General features: G+C 42.6%; 1 long non-coding RNA gene across 2 annotated transcripts in view; it reads right to left on the bottom strand.

The window, feature by feature from the left end:
• LOC138273087 (uncharacterized) overlaps nt 1–25,745 on the bottom strand; it is a 286,519-nt gene that overhangs the window by 167,992 nt on the left and 92,782 nt on the right. The window contains exon 4 of one of the 2 annotated variants that reach the window (XR_011200274.1): nt 20,907–21,078. The exons of the other annotated variant lie outside the window; for it this stretch is intronic. This is a non-coding gene — a long non-coding RNA (uncharacterized lncRNA). Of the gene's footprint in view, nt 1–20,906; nt 21,079–25,745 lie in introns of those variants that run through there. 2 annotated transcript variants of the gene reach the window in all.

A 25,745-nucleotide genomic window follows, 5' to 3' on the forward strand; every position in this document is an offset into this window, starting at 1 on the left:
ATGACTGAAAATAAACAAGCTTTGGCAAAGCAAGAAGGACTGACTTTTTATTAAGGGAATGTTTATTAAAGTTAGATGTGTTTGAGTGTTTGCCCCTAGCTATCCTAGAAATTAAGGTGGTCATTCTGACCCTGGCGGTCTTTGACCGCCAGGGCGGAGGACCGCGGGAGCACCGCCGACAGGCCGGCGGTGCTCCAATGGGGGTTCTGACCGCGGCGGTAAAGCCGCGGTCGGACCGGCACCACTGGCGGGGTCCCGCCAGTGTACCGCGGCCCCATTGAATCCTCCGCGGCGGCGCAGCTTGCTGCACCGCCGCGGGGATTCCGACCCCCCCTACCGCCATCCATATCCCGGCGGTCGGACCGCTGAGATCCGGATGGCGGTAGGGGGGGGTCGCGGGGCCCCTGGGGCCCCTGCAGTGCCCATGCCACTGGCATGGGCATTGCAGGGGCCCCCGTAAGAGGGCCCCTACATGTATTTCACTGTCTGCTGTGCAGACAGTGAAATACGCGACGGGTGCAACTGCACCCGTCGCACAGCTTCCACTCCGTTCCGATTCCGAGCCGGCTTCATCGTGGAAGCCTCTTTCCCGCTGGGCTGGCTGGCGGTCTGAAGGCGACCGCCCGCCAGCCCAGCGGGAAAGTCAGAATTACCGCCGCGGTCTTTCGACCGCGGAACGGTAACCTGACGGCGGGACTTTGGCGGGCGGCCTCCGCCGCCCGCCAAGGTCAGAATGAGGGCCTAAATGTCATAATGAAGCAACATCTTTCCAGGACAAGCTGCATTAGAATAGTTTAGTTGTACCTTCAAATGAAGGTGTTATTAAAAAGAGCCAGAAAATGAGGTGTGTGGTTTAAGTGGGGTTTATGCTTCAGCAATACCTAGATAGCCATGCTTTTCCCAAGATCCTCAGTGATCATACCCAATCATGAAAAACAGAGAGCCCTTGTGGCCTTTCTGGACCACTCCTTGTGCATGTTTGATGAGGTGTTGAGGTTCGATCTCTGTGCACAGTGGTCTATACTATCATCCTCGAGAAGTTATTTTACACCAACCCATAATGCTATAATGCTGTCATATGGTTTGGGTCCCTTCTCACCCAGGACTCCCAGATGTTCACTCAGTTGCCCTATAACTCTGAAGAGTGAAACCTACATGTTGAGTGCCAAAATGGTGGCCACAGTCTCCAGGGTCAGACTGAGATGGAAAATATGCCCAGGCACCACAAGAAATTAGCAAATTAGAAAGCTAAAAAAGTGGCTCATGTTTGTAAACTGGGGAAGTTTTAAACTTGTAAAGACATGCTGTGTAAGTGTTTTGCAAGGTATGGAAGACTGTATGGATTTGAGCATGCTGCAGGCCATGCTTGTGGTAGTATAAAAGTAAGCAACAGTAAAAACTGGCTCACCTGTTCATAATACAGGTCCACAAACAATATCCCTTCAGCCACCGCCTGATTCCCCTCTAGGCCAGTCTAACCCTAACAGTCTCCATTCCCTTTCAGCATTTATCAGGCTCTTGATTTTGACATATTACTGACCAAAAAGTTGCAGTGCAGCCTTAAGTCGACAGCTAAGAAATGTATAAGCATTTTTCCAGTGCATCATCTTGCTCATGTTCAATGTTAGACAGCCTCCAACTCAAAAGCTCTAAAACCAAACTCATTATTCTTGGAAGTGGCGACTAGGGCACATTTATCTGCTCATTGCTGAGCATTAGCGTCAAATAATCCCTGTTTGGGCCTGTGAAAACCTTTTTCTGTTTGATGCAGACAACTCATCAAAGTCCAGAAAAGGGCAGATCTAAGAAGTTGTTTTAATCAACTAAGTGAAGTGGGTCTTCTCACCCTAAAGCTATTGACAAACCACATGCCCTCGAGCAGCTATCAATTATAAACTGGCCGGCAGTAAAATGTTCTATACTGATCCTACCTACCTCCCTCCAGATCAGGAGGCTTTAGAAAGAGCTGAAGCCGACTGTCTCTCATAAACGACCTCAAGAAAAGGGATCATTGCCACCACTAGAACAGCTACGCAGCTGTGACAAGTGCAAGAATGCATAGACTTTTAAATGACCCGTATTGTTTTAAATTCATTCACAATGTTACTCTGAAATACTTATATACAAATAATTCTCATGCATTCATACATTAAGGCTCTCAACACATGTTAGCCAGAATTTGGTGTATGGGTACCAGGAGACCAGAATCCACAACTCCACCCAGTCTACCAACTCAAAGTTCTGTCTTTTCATCTCCGAAATGGGGAAGCCCCAACATGAAGGTGGGCATACTGGGTTCTTCTTTGAGCATTTTTACCTGATCCACAGGACAATTCTTCTAATGTTTTTCACTTGCTTGGAGCAGGTAGAAAATGTTATCTAGGGTGCTGTGGGGTGTTGTTCTCTGGAGGGATCATGGCAGCCTAATGGAGTCTGAGCAGTACTGTCTGCACCCCCAGTGATATGTTCTCAGTGTTTGTGGAGGGGAAAAATGGGTGCACACAACCTCAGGTTAAGTCAATGCGGTGGCTGTTCTGAATTTGGGGTTGGTGGGTCAAGGGGGATGTGAGGGTAGTAAGGGAGCTGACTCTGGGAAACACTGTATGCTCCCCCCAAGTTCTGCTCTGCAAGGAGGGACATACAGCCAATGGCACTGTCATTGACCTAAGTCTGCCAGTGACACATTAGGTGAAGGAGGCATACAGCCCTGGGCAAAGCTGTTGATCCTGGGCTGTGTCTGCTGTGCAAACAGGGGGGGAAGACTGAAAGCAAGATTGGTAGAGGTCTTGTCTGCCATGACTAACAGCCCAGGGCTCTGCATACGTTTGACTGCAACTTTGTGTCAAGTGTTGCTGTTTGGTTTAGAGGGTGGAATGAAGGGAATTCTTCCCTGACTTGGGAAACAATTGCTTCCTTCCACAATGGTGCAGCTGGAGTTTGGTGGGCGCTGGTGTGCTTCAGCCTGCAGCCCCTGTCTTACCCCTCTCATTGAGTTCACCAGACACACATGGATATGTGCTTCTGGGCTAGAGGAAAGAGTGGAGTTGACTATGTGAACAACGCTTGTGTCATTCTTCACATAGATGTACAAGAAAGTGATGGATGTAATCCTTGAATTAATCTCAGCCACTAGCAATTACACTGGCCACATCCCAGTCCACTGTCATTTTGTACGCCATGCCACCTCAGTTTGGATCCAGCCACATGCAAACCATTTTTGACCCTGTTTCAATAGGAAGAGTCCAGCCCAACCTGAGTTGGCATGGTGGGCAAAAGAATGATGGGTTGGAAAGCTATCCCAAGTGATTGACAGTGGTTAGTCGTATTGCTAGCATTCTGTCTTCACCTTTTGTGTGCTTTTTATCCCCCCCTTAAAGTTGTATTTGTGAGATTGATTTGTTACTAAGGTGGAACAGCCGGCCTTGTCAGCTGGAACTTGCAATCAGGGACACTGCTGGGGAAATTCAGGGCTTTAACTGGACAGTACAAATCTTCTAATCAATCCAAGAGGATGCCGACAGTTATACAGGTTTAAGAGGCCCTTTGTGCTGCACCATTTGGGTGTGTTTCTTGAAGAAACCTTCTCACCTGCTGACTTCCTGGCTCTTACTATTAAGGAGGTTTTATGAAATGCCCTAAGATGCCCATCTTGTGTCACATAGACATAGAGATGACCCAGTGTTCAATAGTTCCTATTCTTCTTTTTCCCCATCGTCTCTTTATGCTGTTGCAAATCTACCCCATGTATCACTGGAGAAACCACTGAGCTCAGCTGGTATATGAAACCTTAGGTCTATTGTGATGTTATGGCCATGATGACTATGTTGTCCATTGAAGGTGCCCAGTGCCACACCAGTTGCAAGTTAACTGCAATGGCCTCAGTGTGAGTAGTAGCACTGATGTACCTGATCAGGAACATTGAGGGTGGATATGATGCCATGGATGCTGCTATGGAAGAAGAAGGAGAAGTTGACTTTGCTGACATCAGGATACAGAGGAAGCGATTTACACATTTTGGGGTTCCCTGTTGGTCTCTCTGTAGAACCTGCCCAGCTAGCACTGCCACTATCTTGCTAAATAGTGGTTTTCATATTCAGTGTAGAAAGTCTGAAGGTCTGTTCTCTGGCATGATGAAGGTACGTGATACGTGATGGGTCAGGCAAAATCTCCCACTGGCTCAGACCAGAAATGGTGCAGGTGTCTTGTGATGCACCTTCTCCCTCACAATGTTAGTCAGTCTTGTCTGACCCCTTTTGAAACCATGGTAATCAAGGACCAATAGTTAAGGTATACCAGGACTCTGTAAGGGAAATGGAAACAACAAACAGAAGAAACAGGATCAAGAGAAACAGTATGATGCTCCCCTCCACCTGACCAATTTGAATAGCCCTATTTTTAAGGTTCAGCTAAGCTTTTACTGACTCTTACTGCTTTTTTTTTATGTTACCTCACAAACTCTGATGGCCATGAATTTAAGATTCAGATCATACCACAGGATGTTATTTTAAGTTAATGTGGGTCTCCCTTCTTACTCTGCTTAACCACTCCATGTGTACATTTTAACAGTGACCCCACTCAACCTTTCTGTCAGTGGGTTTGTTATTTCCTATTGTATGTTTGTACATCCAGAGCACTGTGAGCTCTCTCTAACACTGAACAAGTGACATAACTGAGATTCTCTAACTTGATTTCATTGCGCATATAGCAAAAAAGGACGTTCTCAATATGCAGTATTGACCTCTCCAAGAATTTCTTCCCTGCTGGTAAATGAATGTGCTGGCAAAGTAGTGCAAACCTAAGCCAAGTCCTGCAAAGATATCAACTTTCCAGTGCAAAAGTTATGCCCTTTTCTCAGTGCAAATAGTGCTTGGCATCACTTTGCATCAAGAAGACGATATATCTTGAGGAGATTAACATAAATACACATAGGGCCAGATTTAGAGGTTGGTGGATGGAGTTACCAAATCACAAACATGACGGATATCCTATCCGTCGTATTACTATCACATCATAGCCTATGGAGATTGTAATACAGTGGACACAATATCTGTCATGTGTGTGACGGAGTAACCCGATCACCAAACTCTAAAGCGGCCCATAGTTTTTTACACTAATCCATATCTGCTAGGATAGGCATACCGGGCTTTACATAATAAAGTAACATTATCTTGAAGCAGGCGTTACAAACTGGAAATGCTGTCATTTCAACAAACAACCTATACATTGCATCTGTGCTTTCAAAATGTATCTAAATATATAGGCCCTCATTTGGACCTCGGCGGTCTTTTCCCAAGACCGCCGAGGTACCGCTGTGCTGACGACCGCCAGTGCAGGCGGTTTTCCGCACAGCATATCATGACTGCTGACAGCCCTCCGGCATTTTCCGGATGGAGAGCCGCCAGCAGCCATACAGGTGGTCGGCGGTGAAGTGGAGGCTGCTCCACCTCCTCTGCCACATCATCAGAACACCGCCCACCGAATCACGTCCCAGGATTCGATGTGGCGGTGTTCTGGTGCTGTGTGAGTGTGTGTATTCATGCGGGGGGTGTAGTGTGTATGGGAAATGTGTGCGTATATGTCTGTGTGCATGTATGCGTGTATGTGTGCATGTATGTCAGCGTGTATGTGTAGTAGTTCTGTGAGTGTGCATGTAGGGGGGTGTGTGTGTGTGTCAATGTTTTGGGTGGGTGTGGGGAGGGGGGTCCTACTACCTTTGGGGGATGGTAGGAGGGGTCGTGGGTTTTTGGAGGAGGACTCTGGGGATGGGGAGGGGGTGGGTTAGACCCCTATCAGTGCCAGTGAACGAATTCCCTGGCACTGATAGTGCCTACCGCCATGGATTGCGTGGCGGTACAGAACCCCACGAAATCCATGGCGGTATGCGGGGTCGTGATAACGCCGGTGGTGTAGTGATGGCCACCGGGCTGGAGACCAAAGTCTCCAGCCCAGTGGTTGTTACTACCCTTGCGGTCGGAGTGGAGAAGTGGCGGTTTGGCAGGCGGTCACAACCATGCTTGTAATTTGCTTTTTTTTACCGCCGGCCTGTTTGAGGTATTACTGCCACTTCTCAACCGACTGCCAGGGTTGTAACGAGGGCCATAATGTGTATTGGAAGTATATGATTTCAGTACAAATAATGTGCTAGGCAGCATACACACACACACATGCACACATACACACACATGCACACACGCACCTCGGCACATTGGCGTGAGGTTGTGTGTCCCACGAGGCAGCCTTTGTAGAGTCCAAGCGCAGGTAATGACAGCATCAAGTCATTTTAAACAAATATGACTGTGTTGTTTTCTCCCACCTTGCACAATACAGGGCAGAAACTTTAGTTTCTGTGCTGTGTTGGGCCACACAATTAATAATTGAGGCCACCAAATTATGTTTGAATCTCCCACTACAATGTATTTTCCCTCTACCTGCCCTACTTAGAAGCCAGTGGTCCATTGATGAATCTAATAGTTCTATTACACTGTACTCTTCCTCCTAGTGAGTAATGCATTCCAAAACTGTGGCATGGATACATTGACTTCTGCTACTTATCTCATTATTTTGAAATTCTCTTCCGTGCCAATGACTTCCCATCGTGTGTCTAAAATACAGCGGGGTAAATTGCAAAATTCAAAGTAAAATGATGGTGACAATTAAATCAATAGTTTTCACAGAGGAAGCTGTGCAGAAAGCTATTAAAAATTCAGTTATTGCAAACAACCATGATGTTTTTGTTAACTATGCCAGAACACTAATGCACACTACAGGGAAAGCTGTGCACTGTGCCAGATATCTTCTCATGAGCTTTGACTGAAAAAGGCATCAGCATGAGCAAGAGGACATTGATTTGCAAGTGAAGCACTGATATGATTGTCAGTTAGAATCTGCAAGCACATTAAGGGCCTGATTCTAACTTTGGAGGACGGTGTTAAACCGTCCCAAAAGTGGCGGATATACCACCTACCGTATTACGAGTCCATTATATCCTATGGAACTCGTAATAAGGTAGGTGGTATATCCGCCACTTTTGGGACGGTTTAACACCGTCCTCCAAAGTTAGAATCAGGCCCTAAATCTATAAATAAGGGCATTCTCGTAGTGGTTCTCTCTTGTAGCACACATAGAAAGGGAAGGCTGCATTTAGGACTCACAGCAGCTCGATCCTTATGTGAACTCTCACCACGAAAGCAAAATAAGGAAGAAAATTATCAACAGGCCTGTCAGAGGTTTCTGTGGCACCCAACTGGGCCCTTGGGGCCATATTAAAAAACATTTTGCAATGGGTTTGTATCACAAAAGTGACACAAACCTGTGCAATTTTTTCAACTTGAAAACAAGCTGGACAGTTCCTTCAAAGTAATGCAAAGCAGCACTTAGCGCTGCTTTTTGGGACCCTAAATCAAGGGGATGTTCCATGGGTGATACATGGGCATTCCCATGCAATCACTAAATTTTACACAAATCCCTATCTACTAACAATAGTAGACAGAGTTTTGTGCCAAAATACACCACCACTTTGAAGCAGGCAATAAAAAAAGAGAAACACTTTTATCCTCCTAATTTGTTTCCACTTCCTATTTTTTGTGTGCCTTCTCTTTGCTTTTCACTTGTTCTCCCTGCTCTCTCTGGGCTTTTCCCCATATTTTGAATGACTTCTTCTTGCTTTTCCCTCCTTTTAATTGCTTTCTCCTTGTTTTTTGTGTGCCTTCTTTTTGCTTTTCCCACATTCTCACTGCTTTCTCCTTGCTTTTACCCCTGCATTTTGTGTGCCCGCTCCTTACTTTTCCCTGCTTTTCACTGCTTTCTCCCCCGTTTTTTGTGTGCCTTCTTGCTTTTGCGTCTTTTTCCACTGCTTTCTCCTTACAATTTCTCTGTTTGCTGCTCACGCCTGCCACCCATTATTTCCCGCTGAGCTTTGCCCACCACCTCTCAGTGCCTCTCCCTCCTCCCAGGACCAACTTCATGGAGGCAGCAGCGCAACCCCATTGAGCAGTCCCTAGGCCCAGCTCTCCCCGTGCTGCTATATTGCTCTTGCTCCTGTCTTCTCCTTGCTTTTTCCCCTGTTTTTTGAACGCCTTCTCTTTTCTTTCACCCCCTTCTCACTGCTTTTTCCTTGCTTTTTCGTCCATTTTTTGTGTGCCCTCTCCTGCCTTTTCCCTTATTTTCACTGCTTTCTCCTAGCTTTTTCCACATTTTTTTGTGTGCTTTCTCCTTGCTTTTTCCTCATTCTCATTGCTTCCTCCTTGCATTTCCTCCTGTTTTTATCTTTGCCCTCTCCTTGCTTTCCCACCGTTCTCACTGCTTTCTCATTGCTTTCTCTCCCATTTTTTGTGTGCCCACACTCCTTGCTTTTCCCTTATTTTCACTGCTTGCTCCTTGTTTTTTCACTATTTGTTTTGTGCCTACCCCTTGCTTTTCCCTAGTTTTCACTCTTTTTCCTTGCTTTTTCCCTCACTGCCACTCTCTCTCTCCACCTGTCATTTTCTGCCTCTGTCTAGCCCTGCCCACTGCCGCTCAGCACCCCTCCCTCCTCCCAGGACATACTTAATGAAGAGCGAACCCATTGGGCAGGTCACAGGCCCAGCTCTCCCAGTACTGCTGCATCACTCTTGCTCCTGTCTTCTCCTTGCTTTTCCCCCCATTTTTTGAGGGCTTTCTACTTGCTGTTCCCTTATTCTCACTGCTTTTTCCTTGCTTATCCCCTATTTTTTGTCTGCCCTCTCCTTGGTGTTCCGTCGTCCTCACTGCATTCTCCTTCCTTTTCCCCTTGTTTTCTGTATGCCCTTTCCTTGCTTCCCCCTCATTTGCACTGCTTTCTCTTTGCTTTTTCCCCCATTTTTGGTGTGCTTTTCCTTTGTTTTCACTGCTTTCTCTGGGACCAGCAAGTGCCTGGATACCATGTTGGGTGATTAGCTGTGCTTTATAAATCCTGATTGATTGATTGCTTTTTTCTTAGTGACACTTAATAGTTTTTCTGTCCATAAATATTGGATGTACATCTGCAATATGGCATTGCAGGGAACTAGGTTCTGCCAGTAGGGTAACAGAGACTGCAGCAGCGGCAGTATGTACAGTGTAAGTACGCTTTTTGAACAGGTCCGTCAATAAACAAAAAGGACATGTTAAGCCAACCTTTTTTTTATTCTGGTTATTCTTTATCTTCTCAACATTAATGTGTGTATTGACCATATCCTGTAATTTCAAGTCAACATTTTAATTTGAAATCTCTTTTTTGGTACTGGAGGGGACTGCCTCTAGAGCCTCCTGTAGTACCGTTGCTTAATCATATGACATTTCTGTTTTTGAATGAGCAGAGGTATTTCCTGCTGCATCTATGAGATCTTTAACAGTTCACTTAAGTGCTTTTGGTGTGGGGCTAGGCTCCATGATTATACCTACTTGTGCTGTAATATCATTTTTGATGACATAACAAATCAGGGGCCAGACCCCCCAAAAGCAGTGACAACTTTCAGTATCTCTGCCACAGCTGACGAAGCGTGGTTTGAGATTACCACTCATTTTTCCAGTGGTAAAGCATTTTCCAATTATGCTTTTAATGTGGTCAATGGGTCTTAGCAATCAGCTTAAGGGGTAGAAAGGTTAGGCATCAACACTCAAACACTCAATGACAGTAGAGCCCATTTGGCCATAAAAGAAAAACTCCAATTGGGAATAAATGTAAGTATTTTATTACAGATTTAGGCAAAAATGTATGTAATTGATTGCCAGAACAAGACTATAATTATACAGAATCACCACGGGTTGACCGAGGCAACGGAAAAGGTTTAATCAAACTAACATCAAAAGGACTAAGCACTCAACAAGAACAATTCAAGACATCAACAGAGATAGCTGATGATATGAAAACCTTTAAGCATAAAAACAATTTAAGCGTCATCTACGTTTATCTAGCTAGAACAAAGGGAAAACCCTAAAAATTGGCAAGATTCTAGTTAACGTGCTGGGCTAATAAAAATGTTGGCAAAAAGTAAAAAGAAAAAAGGACAAAAAGAATTTGGAAAAATGACATCTGGGGCAAAAGATGGTTAAAGTTTGGAATAAAGTGGGTAAAATTGAAAGGCATCAGCATTTCAGAAGCTCTGTCAAACGTCTTTCTCCTTGGGTCAGGGAAAAATCTCTGGGGTTTAGCAAAGCATTGAAAATGAAGCGAAAGGGCAGAGAGGTCTGTAACTCTCAGAGTCCAAGGGGATTCTGAAAAGAAGAATGCTCAAGGTGAATCTTGAAAAGAATGCAGCTGATGCAACTGGGGAACGGTATGTTAAAGTTCATAATTATTGATGATTCATCCATTAGCAGTGTGACATAAATCAGAAGGGTTTATTGTCCAATTGCATGGCAGTATTTTGCAACATCAGGAAAGATTCCAATTACTAATATGAGAAAGGCGTCCAGCCTAGCTCATCTGAATGGGTTGCAACAATTGTGTATAATCCACAAGGTTCAAGGTTACTTTTTCAGGCTCACTATGTGTAAAACAACAGGACATCTCTTTCCAAGCTAGCATTTCCAGCTTGGACATCTATTTCCAAGCTGGAAGTCTGAAAAGAATATCATGTTAGCAAGAATAACTAAACATTTTTCTACACGTTTTTTTAAACAGAACCTTGCAGGTCTCACATAGGCTAACTAAAGTGAATTATGATGGCACATTCATTAATATGACGCAAGACACATATACCATTCACAAATCTACATTCCTCACTAATAAGCATTGTCATTGTACATGTTACAGTAGATTTAAAATAAAATAGCTCTGTTAGTACACTTCAATAAGTATATGCATAACTGCATTTTTTACTTTTACATTTGACATTTAAAACATTTTCTTTTAGATATGTGTTATCATTTCAGTGATAACTAATAATTAACATCATGAAGAAACACATAAAAATAAATTAATTGATTATACGTGATATTTTAGGGTTATACCTCATCACTTAATATCACAATTTTACAGGGAATGCATTTTATTAAGCTTTTAGTGCACCACTTCTCATTTAGAGTTTCAAATAAAAAAATACAAAGATTGTCACATATAGATGATTATTATGACATCAAAGTAGCAATAACAATTCTGCTACCTCAATCCCCCCTCTGATGGTGAATCAAGCCATCAGATCAGATTATACGGTCTAATTTAAACAAGACGGATCAAAATCTTTGAGGTCGATCCAGGAAAGATCGTCTGCATTCCTCTAACTGCTTAATGTCAATGTAATAGATACTCCTTCTAGTCTCCAGCTCAGTTTCTTCCTTCCTTTTTCCTTTCTTTGCTCTTATCTCATTCAACGTCTTGCATAATTTGTAGAGACTGAATGCAACTAAGGCATGCAAAGCTGTTATCTATATAGAGGTTAGGATACTGCCAAAAGTCTCTCTTCCTAAACTTCCAAACTATTTACCAACTGCAGAAAACCACTCCTTATTGTTTCCCAAGCACCTGTCAACTCTAACTCCTTCATCTCCTTTTTCAGGTATGTAAGATTCGTAATGTACTTTCTCAGTTCATTACTATCTTCTGGTATGTAGACACAACATTGTTAAACCCTCAACATCTTACAGACTCTGCCCTCTTTAGAAAAAAGAATGCCTAATGCAAATCGATTTTACAAAACCATTGATTTTATGGCAACCATTTCTGTGTGAACTAACAAGAAGGCACCTGCTTATTTGTAGATAGCGTATCTACAATTGTTCACAACTTCCTTATCTTGTGATCATTCAGGATCACTCCCACAGATGGAATTATGGCACCAAAAATATCTCCTACTATTTCTGAAGCATTGGCACCTCTCTTGACTCAGGTGTTTGACTTACCATCCAAAGCAGGATCATCAAAATGCTCCACATGATAAATCTTCGGAAAGACCACTCCTAGAAAATATTTTCCATACCATCCTTTAGGTATCTTATAATAAGCATTTTTCCCACAGAAGAAATAAAGACCTGGTATGGCGGGGTCTTCTCCAGCTATCATTAATGTCCAAACACTGTTAAGCAAAAACACATGTCGACATTCACTAGTCCCTATACATTTTGTGTCAATTTTGGATTTAGGTCTATATACACACAGCTTCCCTACATGTTGCCAATCTGGGCACGGGATCCTTGAGTTCCTGCTAATAAGTGAGCTTTTTCTTCTCTACCCCAACTATGTAGACCTACTTCCTTCTCTAACTTAGTTTTCATTGTTGTTCTATCTTCAACCTGCCCTGTAAACTCATTTTCTACTGGGATGAGAATATAGGTCAGATTGTTTCTATGGGCATAGACTGTGCCAAATGTCAATGTAGCTTCAAAGAAACCTCCCACTGTGTCAATGTTTTTAGCTTTGGCAATGCTGTCGAAATGTTTCATGATGGGGACAAGTGAGAAAACCAAATCATAATTAGAGTAATGATACTGGAAATACTGTTGCTGATAAAAAAGAGTCAGCACCAAACTACAAGAAACTCCATAAGTCAATGGGATATTATGTTAGGTAGTTCCCTCACTAACTGATGAAGGCGGTTGGGTGCAGACATAGCAATTTTTAACTTCCATGTTATTAACATATTCATTCAAAAATGTATAATATATCTTTGTAGACAGATCACCTCTGGTACCATCTTCATGTAAACCTTCTCATTGAACAAGGACTTTTAATTTGCTGTATGGCTTGTAGAACCCGGGGCATTTGGGGATTTAACCTTCTCTGATTTAATAGGTGTGAGTAAATTCAATCCAATAAGGAAAAAAATAATCATTATCTCTGGACAAAAATTAAAATCCAAAATCCCAAAAAAGAAGAATGCAAATATGCAAATGCACAAATTTGCAAATGGTGGCAACAAAAATATCAACTGTCTCTTCGAGTCCTTTTTTATTTGTGAGCAGTCTTCAGCAAAAGTCCAATATTAGATGCAAAAGTCTTCATGACCTTCTAAAAAGTTCATCATGTTTTCCTTAGCAAATGTTAAAAAAAGGCTCTAATAAGTGGTGCAGAAATCAAAATCACCAATAAACACATCCAGCAAATAATGTCTCAGTTCATCAGGTGGTAACGAAATTTCAAAGTTCAGTTCTGCCACAGGAACTAATTCAAGAATGTTCAACTGGATATGTATTGTTAAACAAAAGGTTCCAAATCCTTTCTTCCAGTCGTTTGCTGCAAAATATGTCCATTTAGGTGTTGTGTACTTTTGACAAGGAACTCTCCTCTCTTTGACCTCCGAGCTACTCGTCTGTCTGTATTACAGTCTCTCTGACCAGACTCTTCAGTTTCTTGTGAAATTGTTGGGGGCACTTGCACTACTAGCACAATTTATTCATTTGTCTCTGGGTACAATTCTTTTCACGACAGCACTAGGTCTTTCGTCAGCATCTGAGATTTTTGGACCCAAGACCTTTCTGTACCAACCACTGCTGTTGACTCACTCAGACCCTCCTCAGACCGCAATTGTGCTGTACTGGTTATTTGTGCATCCCCAACAGCTTGAATAACCTAATGCCTCCGTCTCCCTGTAACCAACCCTTTAAGAACAGGTGCTGTATCATCAAGGGGACCTGTATCTTTGTGAGTATTAGCTGTGTGTATCCAATTGGGGAGACCAGCACACTTCACAGTTGTCGTTTTTACCAGCACGACCTGGTGAGACCCCTTCCACTGTGAGTCTAAGCTGGACATGCATATTTTTTTGCCATGACCTACTCATCAGGACATACATCATGGCAGAGCTCCTTCTGCAGCTGGATGGGAGCTTCTCTAACCCGAAGAGACACAGAACAAATTCTGTTGAAAGGTCCGCCTGATATTCCTATGTGACTCAGTGTAACTGCTGTCTGCTTGCCTACATTCGTCTGCTGACATGTGGCACATCTGTGATATACTGCCTCTGTTATCAATCTGAAACTGAAGTTAAACCAAAGTGTGCTTGAGTGTCCTAACTATAGCACCATGGCCAACATGAGCCGGTCTGTGGTAATTCCTAGCCATGGTTGGTAACAAACTATTAGGTGACTTTTCAATAGTCGCACTCCCGCTAGCGCGTTCACCGGGCTCATGCCTGCCCACAGGCCAGGACTGCAAGTCGATTTCCATGCTGCGCTGCACTAGTGCCGGGAGTTGTGAAAATGGTGCTGAGGCTGGAGCTTGAGCTATGAGGCCACATCCACAGTTAAGTATTGCTGAACCTCCAATACTTCAAGGCACATCTCTGAAGGGTTATTGAGGGAAAATTGCTGGTTTACTATACTGTGGGTGCCGGAGCCGGTGTCAAAACTTGCTCCCCCCTCTACCTCTCACCTCGCTATGCCATATGCCGCTGTTACCACCATCACTGTGTTTTGCTCACTTGGGAGTCAAGTGAGTTGAAGCGTACGGCAGGACAAGATATGTGGATGGTTTTGGTACAAGTGTGTGTTTCAGGTGCCACAGAGGGTACTGGAGGCTTGGAGGGGTTTATGGGAGATATTGAAAGAAGGGGATGATCTCACTCCCACTTTTCTTTTCTACTCTTCTGCCCTTTTTCAGTTCTGGCCTCCTGGCAGAATAGTCCCTCTGGACTTGGACAATTACCGTCCTCAGGACCCACTGCCTACAGATTACGGTTTGAAGGTAGAGGCTTAAAATTGTGTTAAGTTTAGTAGCACACTCTGTGCTAGTGCAGATCTGGATTGGGTACACCTTTTAGTTGAGTTGAGCCTGTGTGGGTGGAGGTGACGGAATCTTATTTGCCTTGCAAGGAGGTAAGTACCCATAGGTGATAAGTGATTTATAAGTGATTTATAAGCACACTTGCAAGGCAAGTGCTGAGACACACTATTGTTTTAAACAGTACTACATTCTGCGCCACCTGCTGGCCCCATGTGTAGGGAGCTTCATGCCTGTTTCACTTATCCACCTACACAACATACAAGGCAAGAGGACAAGACAGGAAGAGAGGTCCCCAGGTGTTCAAACTTTCAGCGTGCTTTGAGTGTGCTTGAACAGCAGTTTCTCTGCCTGCAATATCCAGTATTTGCCTGCAGTATCCAGTGCCCACAGTATCCGCAGTATCCACTACTTTGACTTGAGTGCTTGGGCGGGATCAGGGTTTCTTTTCTCATTTTTTTTCCTAGTGTCAAATCACAGTGCTAAACTCAGGAAGGGCTTGGTTTAAGTATTTGTGAGCCTACAGCACACTATAGCAATCTATAGCAACTCAGTCGAGACTGGACTTGCATAGTTAGTTATAGTCCACAAGAATTTCTTTTTGTTTGGGCTGGACTAGCCTTCTTGGTTCCATCTTATAGGGGACCCTAACCTAACCTAATGTAGCCAGATTTCTACTAGAGTTTGACTTGAGTACTACAAAGTATGGGGAGGAAGAAGCAAGCAGAAGGGTCCCTGTCTCATACCCCTACTCCTACCCCTGCCCCTCTTTTAAAATTTACTTCTATATAGTGTATGCTTGAGTGGGCAATAGGGGTAGTGAGTATGGAGATTGCTTTCTCAGAAAGAAGGATGTTTTTAAATCTAGGTTCTCCTCCTCCTCCTCTGGTCTTGCAACCTCTACAACACTCATAAGCTTCCCCAGCGGCTGGCATAGATCTGGACCTAGTTGCCACCATATCCCAAGGCCTGTTTTTTAGTCTTATATCAAAATCTCAACCTCCGGCCCAGGCCCAGGTAGGAGTTTCCAGCATGAAGAATGACAATCATTCGCCTGATTGCATCACTCCCCTGGCTCTTAAGACCAAAAGAATAATGTGCCAGAAAAAAACTAGTAAGAAAGCTAAGGCCACAAACCTTGTATGATCTAACCGCTCAAAATGTTCATCAGATAAAATCTTGCAGTGCAACCTGTATCCTCAGCCACTTTCGACCGTGATAAATGAGGGTCTTCAAGAACCCTCATCCCAGTACATGTCTATGTTAATAGAGAACTGCATAGACAGATTTGGGGAAACATTCAGGGTAGAGCTAGCTCCACCAGTGGGTCACTTTGAAGCCTTGGATATCAAAGTAGAGACCTTTGGGAGCCCTCTCCTTAAGCAGTAGGAAATAGACCTTCCTCCACCACTGCACTATTATAGCAACCTGTGCAGACCAGGCCAAATCCTTCCTCTCCATTGCAAGCTTCTTGTCTTCCTGAATCTACAACTTTGCCAGTGCACAGCAGACTTAGAGGGTAAAGCAGAAGGGTTTGTCTGTGGTAATATAACAGTGCAGTTGGATGGATAGAAAGGACATGTCTTGTATAAATAGCCATCTAGGGAGCCATTCAGGTAGAGCGCCTGCCAAACACCACCAATTGTCCCCACAATGTACTCCCTACCTGATTGAGCTTAAGAATGTTTCTTAGATACCTCCTGGTCTAAGTGAAGACTCACAGGCCTTGAAAAATAAATCTGTTTACTGGATTAAAACAAATGTGAGATGGTCCCAGGAATTGGCCTAGGAGGTTATATTCATTAGAAGAGCGCCCTGGTAGACAAACAACCCAAAGACTGTCTTGGGACTGTGTATTAGTTAACTTCAAGTCCCCTTTTTTAGTAGAATTGCCCCTACAGTGATTAAGCTCAATGACTTCCACTGTAAGCCAAATTAAAGTGCTTCCACTAGAGTATTTCTACAGACCAGTTGCTGTGCTCTCCTTTAATAGGGATACGCCCGAACTGAAGATGCCATCCACAGATATGGTCAAACAATGTTCAATATAGCCACGAAAAATTCCTATGAACCTCTTTCAACTCTGAATGCTCAAGATTCATGGTGTGTGAAAATGTCATGTGGTGGCACCAGTATATCCCTTAGAGGGAGGGATCACCAGGAGGACTCTGGACTGATTAGCACATTAAGTCTAGTACCCTAAAAGGGGGGTCATTGCCATGTAGCGGATCCCTTTTCCCTCATGAATTGTGCTACAGATGCATGTGAAGTACAATCAAACACAGGATGTCAGCTGGATGCTCTTAACCCAGATCCTCATCCTAATAATGCCATAACACCCACTGCCAAATTGACGCCATCAAAGGGGACTTGCAATGATTTTGCATCTCAGCTTTTTCCAACAAGTACATCCCACAGCCAGGTGGCTCTGATCTCTGATCTTCCTCGTGTTAGCCAAAGATTCAGCTTATCAGGAACAATCAGAATTCTTTTGTGGAACATTGCTGGTTTTAGGTCCAAAGAGCTTGCACCTGACTGGGGGGAATATATAGACTAATGATGTATGTATGTTCCAAGAGACATGGGCAACTGAACCCCAGTTTAAATCTGGCTATACCTCATATTATATTATAGCATTGCCATCTGCTTGAGGCAGGGCATCAGGGGGTCTCTTTATTTGGGTCAAAATGTACTTAAACTTATGGATCAAAATTCTAAATGTCAACTCGTTGGATATTTTCAGCCTAAAAACCTATTTCCAGGATGGGACTTGTATGTACTTGTTTAATGTCTATTGCAGACCTAGAAGCAGAAGTGAAGAATTGCCTATTTTATACATCTTGCAACATTCTGTTAGCCGGATTAATTCCAAAGCCATGGTTGATATAGGTGGAAATTTTAATAAAGACTTTGAACCTATATATGGATATGATGTAGTAGTGGAGGAAGAGGACGAGAGCTGGGATATTCCTTCCATCAGCTCAAGATCCTATGTCTCAAGCTCGGTGGCTGTCATGCAAGTTAACCATCTTACAACATTAAACGGGCTGAAGGCATGTAATGGTAGATCCGTATCAGACAAGCTGGGGATACCAACATTTATGGAAGTCTCCATAAGATCAAAAATGGATTACATCATGATATGGGTCACCATGATGGGAAGACTGCAGGATTTTGAAGTGGATAAAAGAAAGGAAAGCTAGCACTATCCTCTACATCTTATTTTCCTAGGTTGTCATTCCAACAGCCACTGGTCCCTGGTGCACCAGAATAATGCCAATAATGGGAAACACTCGTAGGTCCACTAAGAGGACCTCAATTGCGGGGAATGTAGAGACTATGACAGAGATATATGATGTATTTGTGAAGGTCCTATCTCGCTGAATAGCTTGGAAGATCCTGAGATTACTAAATTCAATCAAACCTGGTAGCATCTCTAACACCAATTTTGCCCCAACCACTAAAAAAGAAACCCCCTACAAGGGCGCTTAGTGTGCATAATAATCTATGGTGTACAAAGGATTGTAGGCTGGTAAAGAAAGTACTGGTGAATGCTCTAAAAACAACATCCCCCTCAGATTCATATAGCCAGGGACCTGTATACAAAAACACTAAGAACTGCAAGGGCCAGGTGGGAGGATGCTCGCTGGGGTGATCTGGTAATGGCTGCCAGGTCTGGAGACAATCAGTTGTTTTGAAAAATAGCTGCCCATTGGAGCATTTATTTTACAAATAAATTGCCACCTAAGTCCTGGGACCTGGGTAGACCATTTTACTAAGATATGCGATTGTGCTGCAATTGGTTAAATCACACCAGCTTGTTCCCTCATGAATTTAACTCCTCCAGATCTTCACTTCACACTTGAGGAAACCAAGACAGCTATTACTGCCATTAAAATAGGTAAAGCCCCAGGACCAGACAAAATCCCTGGTGAATATACTTCACCATGACAAGTTAGTCTGGGACCCATATGTTAACTGACTGAGCAATGCAATAGCTGCAAGGGCTCCAATTCCCGATACATGGAAGGGTGAGGAGATTATTCCCATCTATTAAAAGGGGGATTGGGTATTCCTGGTATTTACAGGCCAATAAGCCTTTTGGATACTGTCCAAAAGGTTTACACAAGGGATCTGTTAAACAAATTAAACAACTGGATTGAAGGTGCAGAGATTCTAACCCCCTATCAATCTGGAATTAGACCAAGGGTCAACATCCAGGACCAAGTACTGAGGCAGCTTCTTTGGAAGTATACAAGGCTTAGGGAAGGCCATTTGTATATAGCCTTTGTTGACCTCAGAGCAGCCTTTGACTTGGAACCCCAGGAGCTCCTATGGGTGACAGTAAAAACCCTAGTAGTACCTGACAACCCGCTCAGCCAACTAGTTAAACTCTATCAGAATAATTATGCCCAAGTACAATGGTGTCCTTAGGGACTACTAACAGACCGGATCCCAATAAGCAGAGGGGTGAGTCAAGGCTGTGTGCTGGCCCCCACCCTTACTTTCTTATTTGTTAGTAATGTTATTGAGGCCCTCCGAAAAGAAAATATAGATGCACCCAAATTGCTTTTTTTGCCGATGACTCCCTTCTAATCTCCCCGACTCCTATGGGGGGGTTACAGCAGCTCCTGGATAACTTTAATTTATTCTGTGGGGCTAGGGGTCTGGAGATTAATGTTTCAAAAACCAAATTAATGGTAGTTAGACCCCACAGATAATTTAAAAAACATTATAGCCTTAGGAAATGAGAAACTGGGGCGGTTCTTTAGATTTGAATAGTTGGGCATTACGCTAGATAGCAGGGCCTTGTGGTCCCTCCCATATCCAGATGAGAAGGACAGTATTTCAATATCAGGCATTAATTATCAATAAAAAACACAATGGGACAGCCTCAAGTACCCTACTCCCAGCCATTGAGTAATACAAATTAAAAGCTCAAACAGATGCCTAATATGGCGTCGAACTGTGACGCCACGTGAATACTGAACCACTCACTCTTAGTGAAAATAAATTTGGTGGATCGTTCCACGATCCCCCCCAAGAACACCCCTTTAATACCTATGTTTCTTGATGTGGCACTCGAATGAGTGGGAGATATTGACCGATTAAGGCCTTTAATATATTGGCTAAGGATTTGGACCACAAAGGAGCTTAAGCCTTACCGCAATGCAGTAAAGAATTTATTGTCCATTGACACAGGCCTTACTTTTCCATGGTTTAGGCATATCCAATCCAGATATGAAAAACTGGGTTTTGGTTCTTTCTGGATGAATCCCACGTAAAGGACCTATGCCTTAAATAAATAGTTAAAACCTGCTATTGGGCTTACATTCAAGCCAGTCATTCCCATTCTTCTACCCTACGGAGACTGGAAAATGAATTTCTTACTTTAAAAGACAGTCCCTCATACGAGGTATTCTTAGATATTTCGAAACAACAATTGGAAAAAACTTTATATTTGAAGTTTTGCTATGTCATACTGGAGATAGTGACTTTGACATCTATGTGGAATGTTGGCATTGACCTTAATGATCTCTGTACAATGTGCTCCTTGGCAGCTAAAGAAACCATAAGTCATGTTTTGTTTTTCTGAGCTGCATATAAAAAGCTGAGAAGCAAATGGATTTGCCCAATCTGTAACCATTTAGCTGTTTGTCGGCACATTGAAGCCCCAAGGGTACTAAAAGGCGACACTTCTATTTATATTGTGGGTGCCCTTAGCAAATATTTATTTGCAGTAAGGTTAATGAAAGAAAAAGGTCAAAAATGTTAGGGCTGGACAAGTCGGCTGATTGGTGAGGCATGCAGACTTTCATCAAGCATATTTGTTCCTTGTTTAGGCTGATTGATAAATTTAGAAAATAATTAATTATGTTGTTGTTTAATAAACTGTTCTAGGGGTTGGTGCACTTTTCGCAATTCGTAATGTATTGCTTCTGGTGTCTGGTTTCTGTAAGCGCTAATAACCGCTTTGTGGGAAACTGCCTATAAAACAAACCGTGGGTTTGTTAGATAGTTTTTGGATATTATTATGGTACCAGAGAGTTTATACAAGTTTTTAACTTATGTTTTATCTATTTCAAAGTGTAAACCATAAAATGTGTTATTCTGTGTGGAATGGACGTGAGATGTTACAACTGCTATTATGCACTTTTCACTTTTTGTTTGGCTGTAGGGCTCAAGTATTCCATCCAAAGGTTGGACTATTTTATGAAAAGAAATATTTTTTTATCTGTATGTTTTATGGAATTAACTTTTTTCTAAAATAAACATTTTACTATTACTGTTAGGCATCACAACTCTTGCAGTACTTGAAACCCAAACATCATCTTCATTTCTTTTGACACAACCAGCTCTAATCCAGCCTCGCTCTTTTTCCTCTGACACTTCTTCCTGGAATCTCTTAACTTCCTCCCAGGTACCTATAGCAGTTAATATAAGATTGTGACATATATCATTATATGACTCATTGAAGTACTCACTATTAACGGCAGTACAATTGAGTGCACAGTATCTTTCCACCTCATCAGGGTAGCTGTTTCCGAGAGTAACAAAATTAGAGTATTTGCGGTGTGCAGACCACACAACCACAATTTGAGCAGGCAACTGTAATACATTCAAAAGTTTATACACTTTGGGGCATATTTACAAGAAAGTGGCTCATCAGTCCCGATGCGCTACTTTTTTTGCGTGCCCCTACAACCTCCTAATGACACCATGGTTGTGCCATATTTACCATACAGCACACCCTGGCCGTCGTTAGGACAATAGCCTAAAAAATGTTGACGCTACTGTGTCTCTTTACAGGGCTAGCGCCGAACATTATGGTGCTAATCCTGTGAAGTAAAGGGAGGCCCATTGAAACCAATGGGAGCGTCATTTTAATGCCTGCCTTAGGCTGGCATTAAAAATTATGCAAAAAATAGCAAATTGAAAGCTTGTAAATTTCACTGCACCATTTTTACAGGCCTCTTAACGGGGGAGTACCCCCCTTGCACACATTATTCCTACTGTAGGCATAATGTGGCTCAAGGGGTTACAAGTGGAGCGATGCATGCATTGCGCCACTTTGTAAATATGGCGTGACAAAGAGGCCACCCCAGCTCCACATTAGAGTCAAAAAAAGACACTAATGTGATGCAGGATAGTGCAAGGGGCTTGTAAATATACCCCTTTGTCTCTGTTCTTGCTAGGGGAACCAGAAGAGGTCATAACACCTCTCTGGGACCACAAGTGGCCAAATTGTGAATGACACCAAGGCCGTATTGACTATCCATGAAAATAGTCACCTTTGGTCACCACATGCAGAAACACAGCATGCTCATGTAAGAGCAACTAATTCAGCTACTTGGGCAGAAAAGACTCCTTGAAGCTAGGAGGCTTAAACTACACCGCAGACTGTACAAACTACATAACCAACTCTCAGGGTACCATCATTGTCTTTTAAACAGGAGCCTTCAACAAACATCACATAATCATTTTCAGGAAGCAGAATATCTTGAATATCAGGTCTTAGTTTGGTGCATAGTTCAGTGACATCTAGCTAGTTATGATCAATGTCATCACCATAATTTACCTCTTTATCTTTAACATGCAAAAGCAACAGATTTGCTGTGTTCAAAGTGTTATAGAGTTTAAGAGAAATGTTCTGTGCAGCCAATATGGCCTGCTCATAGTGTGTGAGATGTGCACTAGGCAAAGGCTGGGTTTTGGTGCGGGTTAACGAAATTTCCACAGAATGGGGCAAAAAAACATTTAAAGTATGACCCATAGCAATGCTTTTGCACTGTTTAATGATGATGCTTACAGCTGCAATGCCTTTAAGGAAACCAAGCAAAGCTGAAGCCACAGCATCAAGACTGGAAGACAAATATGCCACAGGTCTGTTGGCATTTCCATGCATTTGAGTAAAAACAGAGAGAATGAATCCCTTCCTCGCATGGCAGTACAGAAACACCAATTTATTGCAATCAGCCATTCCCAGAGAAGGGACACAACAGTGATGTTCTCTCAGCCATGTAGAGGCACATCTGCAGTTCCCATTCCCAAAGACATCCTACTTCTTTCTTGGTCTTTGGAGTATTCATTTTAATAATTGCTGAGATTCTCTCTTTCAACACCTTCCTTGCACCCTTCTCAATATGGTGCCCTAAGTACAAGACCTCTTTCTTACAGTTACAGCAATTTAGTTGTGGAACAATCTCTTATAATAATAGTGTATCGACTCCTTAGATCCCTAAGTCATCCTGTCAATTTGCAACCAATCAGTATATTTCGAGGACACCTTGTTTTTCAAAAAGCCAATCACTTTTTGATACTTTTTCATCACCTCTTCTGATAGTGCATTAGTTACTTGATCTTTTGGAGGGTCACTGTCAGGCCAATCGACAGCAACTTCACACTCATAAGTCATGCGGGACCACAATTTCAAACAATGTATTCAATTATTCCCACCTGCATTTTGAAAGTTTCACAAATTGTTCTGTCTGCCTATACCGCTCAACTGGTTTCTCTCTCAGGGTAATCATTTGTGAAGGACAGAACATCACTGCTGCTTCTAAGAAGATGAATATATCCTCCACCAGGAATTTCTCTCATAGAAAGCATCTTCACTTTTCCCTCAGCTTGACTTGCTCCTTCTGGAGGAAAATCTGTTTTCCCTTTCTTTTGATCGCTCTTCTTTCCCATCTTCCATTCTACTTGCATAAAGCACACCTTTTCTGAATGCAACAAATTAATTCTCTAACCTGCAATCTCATTCCAGGAGGTCTCATGATAAATATATCCATGCCATTTAATTCTAATCTGTAAATTCTCTTTAAGGGCTTTGATTTCTCCAAATCAACATTGTATCTCTTAGCTACTTCAGGTAATCTCTCACAGACTTGTCCTGTGTATTTTGTAATGTCTTTGCACAAAAACTGCAGCTCTCTCTTCAGTGTAAACATCCAATTGAACTGTGTCTAGATTTCCCAGTTTCATCTAATTTAATTCTAATTCCAATCTGAGTATATCCAATGATCTCTCTCTCTCTCTGTGATGTGTTCTGTTCTTGCACTTCAACTCATTCCTCCTCTGAGATTGTTTGTTTTCACATTAAAGTTGTACTATGTCGAGCAGTAGTAGCAGAGAGAGGCAGTGGGTCGATATTCTATCATCCCTTAGGAGCGGACGCTACTGCTTTATCCTGTATCCTTCATTTTATTTGGCAAGGTTAGGAGGATTCCAAAAACTGAACAGGCTGCATGGTGGAAGCGACACCTTGCTGCACACTTACCTCATAAGAAAAAAACTCAATGGTGTAGGTGGGCACATTTAGAAAGGAAAAAACAATAAAAATTAGGCTAGCTACCCTCGACTACTAGCAGGCCACTGGAGGATTTTGGATTGCAGTCTACCTCAGTCCTTATCAGTAGCAACGTGCCAACAAAGCAGGGGTTAGGAGGCCGGAGCAAAGGTTCCCAAATTCAACAGAAGTAGTTACTGCATGTGTTGCATTCTTGGTCCAGATCTGTGTAACAGTGAGCTTCCTACATCCTGCCTTTGAGAGGGCACAAACACGTCCTGGTGTAGTGTAGCATCAGAGGTTTCTTTTACACGTTGTGACTATATATGACATCAGATGTATACCCTGACCACTGCATTTTTTATTGTTGTGTAGAATAATATAGTGGCAGTTGTCTGATCTTATCAGATCATTTAGAAGTGTGCAGTAGTGGTACAGTGCCTGATGTAGGACATGAAGATTTTTCTCATCAGCAGGCCTGATAATAGCTCTGACACTGAGGAACACTTTTTTCCAAGACACAGCCAGGTTGGGATAGCAGCTTAGAAGCAAAGCTATTTACATAAGACCCACTGACATGATTCTCACCAACCTTTGTCTTGTACAGGCCTGCCAGGAAGTCCTTGGTGATACTGAATAGGGAAAGCGCAAAAGTGTCCACCAGCAACTACAATATGAGTCGCATTTCACCAAGGAAAGTATTTTCTTCTTCTGAAGACAACCCCTAATTTGTGAATCTGTCTTCAGAAAACTAAAAGCTGCAACATGATCTACCAAATAAATGTTGCTGTAAACTCTATCGAAGGTGATAATATGGCTCGGAAATGAGAGAAAAAGGATGTGTTTAGACCCCAAAAAATAAGAGACCTTTCAATCTTGAATAAAATGATTGAAATAGTCCATAAATTGGTAATGAAGAGTTAGGAGAAACCAAGCTATAGAGGCACTAAACATATTTTGAAAATAAAACATAGTTTAGAAATCTTTGATGGATCTAGGACATCATCAATGTGTGACCATAAAATCAGTAGATAAGGCTGGTTTTACAGAGATTATGAATAAGAAAATGTGTGAGACAAAATGAAGCACTACAAGGGATGCTGAGTAATACTTCAAATTTGGTAATGATCGTAAATAAAATATCATGAAAGCAATCAACACACTTCTAAAATAAGCTATTGAGAACAACTGGATTGATGAACAGGTAAAACGCTTTTGTTACAAACTGAGGCACATAGACACATTTTGCAGAGTTTAACCAATGCACAAAAAAAAAAATGATCTACCAACACACCCAATTGTGTCAGAACAGAAATCTATGTTTGTACCAATAGCTAAACACCCTAATCATCATTTGTAACTATTTTTCAAATAAATGCAAGAATGGAAGTATAAGAAGATTTAAAAAATACAAGAAATCGATGAACTCATCAGTTTGAGTGACATCTGTACACAGAATACCAATGCCCATATTTATACTTTTTGACGCAAACCAGCGCCGGCGTTGGTTTGCGTAAAAAAATATTTACCGCTGCCAATCGCCATTCCAATGTGCCAGACGAGCGCCTTATTTATGGATAGAGGTTAGCCGGCGCTGCGGGCTGGTCAGAGTAAAAAAAAAGACTCTAACCAGGTAGGGCCGGAGTAGGGAAAAATGGGGGTTGTGCATCAAAAAATTGTGCAAGTCAGGTTAGAGTCAAAATTCATGGTTCCATTTTTTGACGCACAACCACCATTGAAATGACTCCTGTCTTAACAAAGACAGGAGTCATGCCCCCCTGCCCAATGACCATGCCCAGGGGA

Source organism: Pleurodeles waltl, chromosome 2_2 (genome assembly GCF_031143425.1).
Source record: "Pleurodeles waltl isolate 20211129_DDA chromosome 2_2, aPleWal1.hap1.20221129, whole genome shotgun sequence".
In the NCBI taxonomy this organism is placed as follows: Eukaryota; Metazoa; Chordata; class Amphibia; order Caudata; family Salamandridae; genus Pleurodeles; species Pleurodeles waltl.